Genomic DNA, 9,551 nt, shown 5'->3' with positions numbered 1-9,551 from the left:
AACGAAGTGCATTCCCAAGAACAGTCCTTGCCGCCGGTGCGGGAGGAAAGGTGGGATTTGCTAAAGGCTCACTGGGAAACAAAGGAAGCACTTGGGCTGTGCTGGGGGCATCGACAAAGAAGGTAAAGAAAGGGCTCATCCCCAGACTCCCTGACCAAGTTCAGGGTCGCTCAAAGCAGGCAGCAAGAAAAGGTTGCACCACAGAAGAGACGATAGATCTTGGTATTTTTATTTGTTGCCTTTTACTTTTCAGGCTAACCTTTGATGGAAAAGTAACTGTATAAAACTATCAATTTTTTTGTTGTTTGAATGTTATCTCATTTTTTAAAAAAGCAGAATGCCAGTTTATTACAATGAGTAATAAAATTGTCAACTGGAATAAAATGCGTGTGTAGGCTGGTCAGTGCATTATCTCCCAGAAGAAAAATCTATATGGGAAGCCAGAATATAATTAGAAGGTTATTTTATTAATAGGGAGTCAGAACAAGGGGCATAAAGTCAATGATTGGCTCATTAAATCCTGATACCCCTGTGCTACCGACTCCACAGTGGGGCTAGGCCTGCCGAAGAGATGAGAATCAGCTGTACATAATTGCTTACCTACGTCTCTCCCTTGTGAATAGTGTGTAGGTGTAACACGGTGGTTAAGAGTAGGGGTTTGGAGTCACAGCCTCTCTATGCTTCAGTATCCTCATTCTGTAAAATTGGAATATTAATAGTATATCATAGGATTGTCTCAAGGATTAAAATAGTACAAGTAGAGTCTTTAGCACAGTATCTAGTACATAATTTTTAAAAATGTAAGCTGTAAAAAAATTAGCTATATTTCCTGTGAATTACTTTTCAGTGGCTTTCAATTTCTGTAGGATTCAGACTAAAATCTCTACATACTCTTAAAGGCCCCAGTGTGATTTGGCTGGTACTTCTGCAGCCTTGTCTTTTGCCACACTCTCTTTTCTTCCTCTTTTTTAGATTTTTTTTTTTTTTTTAGTTAGTGGCAGTTAAATTTATTAATTGCTCAGTATCAAAACAAAGCAGGATACATTTATTTTATATCATTCGTATTGCCCCTTCCTCCCTTCCACAAATATTTATGAGCACATCTGTGAGGCAGACCCAGGAGCAAATGCTATGACAATCCTGGTCTCTGCCTACTCAGTGCTCTAAATGCAGGGAGATGCCTGGCTAACTCCTTCTTATACTTCTCACTCCAGCTCAGCTGCCACTTCCTGGATGAAGCCTTCATCTACACAGATTTGTCACAGGGGACTGTGTTTTCTTTCATGGCACTAAGTGCAGTTTTACATTATAGATTTGGTGATTATTTGATGAATGTCTCCAACTCCCAGTTAGGCTTGTAAGCGCCATAATAATGAAAAGGTGGCCTGTTTTGCTCAAGCTTTGTTACTAAATGCTGGGCACACATGAAGTGCTTTAAAATGTTCAAGAGGAAGAGAGAAGAGAGGAAGGGAAGGAAACAAAAGGCAAATGAATATAAAGATGGCAGAAGGAAGCAGAAAAATGAGAAACTCTGACGATCATGTGAAATCCATGGAAAGAGGTCCTGCGTTGGTTTAGTCATAAGTATTGTAATTAATAAAATTAAAACTTCTTTGCTAACGGGGAAGCACATGGCATCCTGTTCTGACAGGAATAAGATTTCTGATTTCATAGATGAGTGTCCTAAGGGTGAAATAAACCAGGAGAATTATTGGTTTATTTCCTGTTTATCATTAATGAATTTGTGAAGTGTTGTAAAGCACATAAAAGAAATCTAATCACTGCCTAAAGGCTCCAGATTTCTCAAGCCAGAGTACGTAAATGTAGCAGTAGTCCTACAAAAAAGGCAAAGTTGGGATTGGATAAAAATGATATTCGTGACTCAAACAGCAAATAAACAACTCCTTATCAGTCTGTCAGTCAGGGAGAGAATTCCAGTAAGTAAAAGAGAACATTTGCAGTGTAAGAAGCTGTTGATGTGGCAGGAGAAAAGAGGAAGGTGACAGTAGGAATAGCAAAGAGCAAGTGAAGGTATGGAGAGATTGAGAAGGAGGCTCCTAGTCTGTGAGGCTTAAGAGCATCTTCTATGTGAAGACAGGTCAAGAAGAAAGAAATGTAGGCCACATGTCTCCAAATTTGTACCAGTACTTTAGGGCCAAAGTTTAGCTATCTCAGATGGCCTCAGAGGCAAGCTAGCTCTAGTGAGATCAGAAACAAGTACTATGTAAACCCCTAATAATAGGCTTTTTGAATTTTGTTTTTATTTCTATGTTTTTCTCTTTTGATATTTAAAAATCTTTTTACAGTCCCAATAAAAAAGTTCTGAATGGAAGGACAGATATGGTACAGTGAAGAAGACACTGAAGGAGATAATAATATGATGACAATAGCTATACTTTATTGTGACAGACACTGTTGTAATATCCACTCCTCACAACAGCTCTATTTCTCTTCCTGTTTTACACATGAAGAAACTGGCATGTTATTCATCCATGTCACACATCAAAGCAGTAGTGGAGCTAGGGACTTGAGCCTGATCTGACCTCTAAATTAATTCCTCTTCTTATAGCCAAACAGTAAATACTGCATACTCCCTGAGGTCATTAATATTAACAATTTGGTTTATATCCTTCCATTCCTTCTTCTGTGAACACTCACACCTACATATCTTACTATTCAGAGAAACATGGATTTTTTTTTTCTTAAAAATTTTTATGACTGTCTCTCCAGGATACCATGTAGGGCTGTAAATTATTTCATTCTCTTTTACTGTGGGAAAATATACACAACATAAAATAAATAGGTAGCTCACCAAGAAGAAAATGCAAATTGCAATAAACATGAAAAAATGCTCAACCTCAATGATAAATGTGATGTTAATATATATGTTTCTGTCCATGGTTCCTGGATCATAACTCCCATAGCCCTTGTTATACAGTCTTTTGTTATAAATGCTGAGTTAGGGCTCAGGAGCAGGCCTCGGGAAACAGAATCTCTCTGACTTTCTCCTGCCTCTCTTTCACCTGCCCCAAGGCAGAAATCTAATCTTGCCCTGCCTTTCTGACTGTGGGTCATAAGACCCTCATTCCATAGAAGGTCCTGCCCCGCACCCTGGGACAAGGAATGCTGAGGTCATGAAGCTTCCATAAAAACCCAAGAGGACTGGGTTCAGAGAACTTCTGGAGATCTGAACACGTGGAGGCTGGCAGGAAAGTAAATAAGAACTCATCCACGTGCTAGGAGGCTGGCGCACCCCAACTCTGTGGGAACAGAAGCTCCTGCACTTGGGACCCTTCCAGACCTTATCCTATGCATCTCTTCATCTGGCTGTTTGTCTGTATCCTTTAAAATAACCGGTAAACATGAGCAACTGCTTCCCTGAATTCTGTGAGCCACTCTAGCCAATTTTTTTTTTTTTTTTTTGAGGCAGAGTGTCACGATTCCTCCCAGGCTAGAGTGAAGTGATGCAATCTCACCTCACTGCAACCTCTGCCCCCAAGTTCAAGCGATTTTCCTGCCTCAGCCTACGAGTAGCTGGGATTATAGGCACCTGCCACCATGCCTGGCTAATTTTTGTGTTTTTAGTAGAGATGGGGTTTCGCCACGTTGGCCAGGCTGGTCTTGAACTCCTGACCTCAGGTGATCCGCCTGCCTCGGCCTCCCAAAATGCTGGGATTACAGGTGTAAGCCACCGTGCCCAGCCCACTCTAGCAAATTAATCAGACCTAAAGAAGAGGTGGTGGGAACTCCACCTTGAAGCTTGTTGGTGAGAAGTTCCAGAAGCCCGGAATTGTGGCTGATAGGAGAGGGCAGTCTTGTGGGACTGAGCTCTTAATTTGTGGGATCTGTTGCTATCCTGGTAGATAGCGTTGGAATGGAATTCAGGGACACCTAGTTGGTGTCTGCTGCAGAATTGATTGTTTGCTTGCTGGTGAGGAGAAGTTTTCACATATTTGGGGGTCATAGAAGTCTTCCGTGTTGATTGTTGCTGTGTTGGTGTGAGAGCAGAGGAAAACACAGTTTGAGCATTTTTCTGAAACGACTAAATGCATTAGGGCTGGGCACAGTGGCTTAACCCTGTAATCCAGGTATTTTGGAAGTCTGAGGTAAGTGGATCATGTGAGGTCAGGAGTTTGAGACCAGCCTGGCCAACATGGTGAAATCCCCATCTCTACCAAAAATTACAAAAATTACCTGTGTGTGGTGACACAGGACAGCAGTCTCAGATACTCAGGAGGCTGAGGTGGGAGAATCTCGTGAACCTGGGAGGCAGAGGTGCAGTGAGCCAAGATCACACCACTCACTCCAGCATGGGTGACACAGTGAGACCTTCTCTCAGAAAAAAAGAGAAGAAAAGAAAGAAGGAAGGACAAAGGGAGGGAGGGAGGGCGGGAGGGAAGGAAGGAAGGAATTAGGCTGGGCGCTGTGGCTTATTGCTGTAATCTCAGCACTTTGGGAGGCCAAGGAGGGTAGATCGCGAGAGCTTGGTAGTTCAAGACCAGCCTGGGCAACATGGCGAAACCTCATCTGCACCAAAAAATACAAAAAATTAGTCAGGCATGGTGGTATGCGCCTGTAGCCCCAGCTACTCTGGAGGCTGAGGTGGGAGGACTGCTTGAGCCTGGGAGTTGGAGGCTGCAGTGAGCTAAGATTCTACCACTGCACTCTAGCCTGAGTGACAGAGCAGGACCGTGTCGCAATTAAAAAAAAAAAAAAAGAAATGAATTAATTCATTTGTACAGTGAGTTTGGGAAAAACTAGGGGCATGAAGGTAGGCAGGAGAAAGAATCTAAATAATATAATGTTGTGTCTCTAGCTTTCCCTTTAGTGTGGCTTCTGGGGGAGCTTTGATTATGTGCATGGTACTTTCCTGAATTTCTAATGGTGCAATTCATGGGGATAGACAGGATCCAAGCAACAGGATTCAAATCTCCCTTCTTCCCCAAGTATGGATGAAGCTCTCTGGATTTAGCGAAGTTTACCTGTGGCCAAAGACAACTGCTCACCAGTGACTCTTGTAACAATCTACTCTCACTATTTCTGTTACCACTTAGTCTAGCCACTTGTCTGTTCTTTAGAGCCAGGCCTCTTTTCATCTGAATCATCAATATCTTTGTTGGGACAGGGTGAAGCCATTTCTGCTATCATGTAGACTTACCCATTTGCCATCCTCAGCTTTCATCCGAAGTCTGGTGCCATTCCCAACAATCAGTGTATCATTTAAGGATCTTCCTCTTTAGACCCCATCCAACCCTTCTGGTGGGCACATACCCACCTCTTGAAACTGGACTTGGTTTAACCTGTCCTGAACTCAAGGCTGCCCCTGGATGATTGCCAGCTTTGTCTTACTAGTACAATTACTTATGTGCTTTTGTTTCCATCTCCAGCTTTGCTAGCTTGGTACCATGGACACCTGGGCCTTTCTGATATATCTTTTCATCTCTGATTCTTCTTTCCTTTGGATCACTGCATTTGGACTCATCTCCCACTAACTGATACCTGATTTGGCCTCAGGATGCTTCTATTTTAAATTGACAGCTAAAGGAAGATCCTGCCCCATGCCCTGGGTAATTGAGGATGTTAGGGTAGAAGTATTAAAGAACTCCTGTATCCTTTATCTCTCCTGGCTCCGCTCTATGGGAGGATGCAGCTGCCCCCAGGGCAGAAAGTGCTTGAGGACAGAGAATTCTGATTTGGTGGGGCAGTTTAGAACGTGTGCCCCTGCCCTCAATGGTGGTGCCATCACAGTTCACAGAGATATTACCTGCTTGCTAAGGTTGCCATACTTTGATAACTTTTCAGTCTTGTGGCCACCCACTTCTCCAGGAAGTTTAAGTAGTTTGTGTTCTTAAAATCCCATTTAAGCTTTGTGCAGTGGTAGTTAGTAGCCAATGAGGTTTATCCAAGGCACGATTATTGTTAATTGAAAACTTTTCCCAATACCCTGCTGTGACAACTTGCAATATAGTCGGCATTCGCAATTTTTGACAGTCTCTACGGAGACTGGAAAAAAAAATCCCACTTAACTGAAAAAGGCAATCCATGAAGGATAAAAATATTTTGTAAAGAGATTTTGGTTTATCTATACTCTGCAATGAAAGACCTGACAGAGGAAAAGATTAGAAGCCAGGCCATGGTCACTGTTTACTGAAGTTGAGATCCTCTCAGCTGCTGGAGAACAGAGTTCTAGTCTCTGTCCCCAAAGTTGGCCTGCAGCGATATCACCCTTTGTGTGCAGTCCTGCAGGATTCATGGCACTCATCACAAGGAAGGTGACCTGGCAGAGTGATTGCCTAATATGTCCCTCTGGAAGGATCCTTTCCTCTGGGCAGGTTTCTACATTGGTACCCTCTTTCCAGGATTCCAGCTGGGTTGGAGGTATCAACCCACATATCTTGGATTAGATTACGTGCAGATAAAACCTGGCAACATTAGATTAACAGATTAGACCTGTTTCTGGAGTCCCTTGACAACTGCACCAGCTAGGATTCAGAGTAGTGGGCAGCCTTTCTCAGGTAGGTGATCCGGAGGAACAGGTTGTGGTTTCAGTCCTGCCTGGACAGTAGAATCAACTAAAGTGCTTTAAATCAACTAATGCCTGGATCCCACCCTAGACCTATTAAATCAGTATTTCTGGGTTTGGGACAGGGCATAGGTATTTTGAAAAATAAACCCACATGATTCTAATGAGCAACTGGGGTTGAAAATTATTGGGCTAGCAGTTGTTAACTGAATCAATAGTGATAACGTTATACTTTCAAGAAGCCTATAAGATTCATTTAGTGGCCAGGCACTGTGGCTCATGCCTGTAATCCTAGCACTTTGGGAGGCCGAGGTGGGTGGATTGCTTGAGGTCAGGAGTTCAAGACCAGCCTAACCAACATTGTAAAACCCCGTCTCTACTAAAAATACAAAATTAGCCGGGCGAGATGGTGGGCACCTGTAATCCCAGCTACTCGGGAGCCTGAGGCAGGAGAAGAGCTTGAACCTGGGAGGTGGAGGTTGCAGTGAGTGGAGATCACACCATTATCCTCCAGCCTGGGTGGCAGAGCAAGACTATCTCAAAAAAGAAAAAAAAAGATGCATTTAATATATATGATGAAAGTATTTTTCCTTCAGGACCATGGATAGAAGCAGGTGGGTTCTCAAACTTTAATGTATATGTGAATTACCTGGGGATCTCCTTATACTATGCATTTTAGCAAGATTCTCCATTTTGAACATGCTCTCAGGTGATGCTCATCCTGCTGGACTATGGACCACACTTCGAGTAGCAAGGATCTAGACCAGTAGTCTGTAGACTGGGATACAGTATCCCTGGGGCTACATGAAAACTTTCCAAAGTCTGTCCAAACATGGCTAGTTCTAAAGGAATTTCCAATCTACAATTTCCAATCTCCCATTTCCAATTTCCAGATCTCCAACTTCCATGTGAACAATTTTTAAAAACTGATCTGCTGGAGAATAGGCCTGAGATGGAAGAGGATGTTCTCTTCTCCCAATTCCCCTTTCATAGTAGTTCTTTCTTAATGTATTAAAGAAAGGAGAATCAGGCCCAGCACAGTGGCTCAGGCCTGTAATCCCAGCACTGGGGGAGGTCGAGGCAGGCAAATCATTTGAGACCAGGAGTTTAAGACCAGCCTAGCCAAGATGGCAAAACCCCATCTCTACTAAAAATACAAAAATTAGCCAGGCATGATGGCACTTGCCTGTGATCCCAGCTACTCAGGAGGCTGAGACACAAAAATCGCTTGAAACCAGGAGGTGGAGGTTGCAGTGAGCCAAGATTGTGCCACTGCACTCCAACCTGGGTGCAGAGCAAACAAACAAACAAAAAAAAAAAACCTCATAAAAATTTTAAGCACATCTATCTATTTAGACCCATCGAGAAAAGAGAGTGCTTCAAGAATTCAACCTCAAATTGTTTAGAAACTGATTTGTCTGGATTTGTGCAAAATGATTACAAAAGAGACAACTCAGTGTAGCCCAGGCAGGAACTTCCTATGAGGCCAGGTCCAGGTAGCATGTGGAATTACTATCAAAAGTGTAATCACTCTCTGGTCTTAAACAACATGTAGATGCTATTAATCAGATATTTTGCAGGGTTTCTCCAGCCTTGGCACTTTTGACATTTTATGCTGGATAATTGTTTTGGGAGGCTATTCCATGTGTTACAGGATGTGTAGCAGTATCCCTGGCCTTTCTCCATTAGATACTAGTACCACCCCACACCCACCTCTCCAACTTGTGACAACTGAAAGTGCTTCTGATTGAGAACCAGCAAGATATGGGTTTTTGCTAATGCTGGAGTTCATAATACAGAGTCCAAATTGCCTGTACCCTGTCTGGAAGGCAGCCTTCCTTTCATTCCCTTTGAGAATTGGAATGAAGTTGTAGTCCCCTAAAAGTCTTACATGATGAAGCCTTCAGCCCTGTAGACAGACTGTAAGGCCCCTGTCTGTGGTCTACTACGGACTTGAGTCTCTGGCTCTGGCAGCAAGTAATCCCACTTGGCTTGGGTTTTGGACACTGGATGCAGGAATGATGTAGGCAAGGAGGCATTGGTAAAGCAGGTTTGAGCCTGCATCACTCCCACTGCCTGGGAGGCAAAGCTGTTGGCGGTGTGGAGATGGCCTCCCCACCTGAAAACTGGGAACGCCAGCTAACTATTATGTCATACATGTCTGATGGAGTTGAGCCCAAGCACCATCCAGGAGCATGGGAAGCATGTGTGTGGCCATGACTGTGTGTCTGTATGGACCTTCATCTTTACTCTAGGGTCAGGACATACTTGAGAATGCTATCATCTGCTCCCCTTGTAGGTGGTCCTGTACCTGGACAGAAAATGACCCTTGTTGGACAAGTATCTGGTTGATAAAATTGCTCAAAACCTGCAAATATACTGCACATATCCACTGCTATAGTGAAGTTGCAGCTCCCTGTACCCCAGTGACTCATAACTTTTTTTTTTTTTTTTTTTGAGACGGAGTTTCACTCTTGTTACCCTGGCTGGAGTGCAATGGCGCGATCTCGGCTCACTGCAACCTCCGCCTCCTGGGTTCAGGCAATTCTCCTGCCTCAGCCTCCTGAGTAGCTGGGATTACAGGCACGCGCCACCATGCCCAGCTAATTTTTTGTATTTTTAGTAGAGACGGGGTTTCACCGTGTTGACCAGGATGGTCTCGATTTCTTGACCTCGTGATCCACCCGCCTCGGCCTCCCAAAGTGCTGGGATTACAGGCTTGAGCCACCGCACCCGGCCCGTGACTCATAACTTTTTACGTATCTGACAAAAGCTATGGCTCTCCCTAGAAATCACACACATGTACATGCACAAACATTTTACGTATAATTTCTGAAACTCAATCATATATTGCAAGTTAAGAATCCTTGCTAGGGCCAGGCACGGTGGCTCACAGCTATAATCCCAGCACTTTGGGTGGCCAAGGCGGGCGAATCACCTGAAATCAGGAGCTCAGGACCAGCCTGACCAACATGGTGAAAACCCGTCTCTACTAAAAATACAAAAATTAGCTGGGCATGATGGGGGT

At 43.6% G+C, this 9,551-nt stretch overlaps 1 non-coding gene across 1 annotated transcript; it reads left to right on the top strand.

Moving 5' to 3' along the window:
* The first annotated feature begins 5,863 nt into the window (after positions 1-5,863).
* On the top strand, positions 5,864-6,003 carry LOC116527034. Its single transcript, XR_004258351.1, has one exon. It is a non-coding gene; the product is annotated as a U4 spliceosomal RNA (small nuclear RNA).
* The last annotated feature ends 3,548 nt before the right edge of the window (positions 6,004-9,551 follow it).

Source organism: Sapajus apella, unplaced genomic scaffold (assembly GCF_009761245.1).
Source record: "Sapajus apella isolate SASKATOON/1434 unplaced genomic scaffold, GSC_monkey_1.0 scaffold52, whole genome shotgun sequence".
Lineage (NCBI taxonomy): Eukaryota > Metazoa > Chordata > Mammalia > Primates > Cebidae > Sapajus > Sapajus apella.
This window is presented reverse-complemented; position numbering and strand designations above follow the sequence as displayed.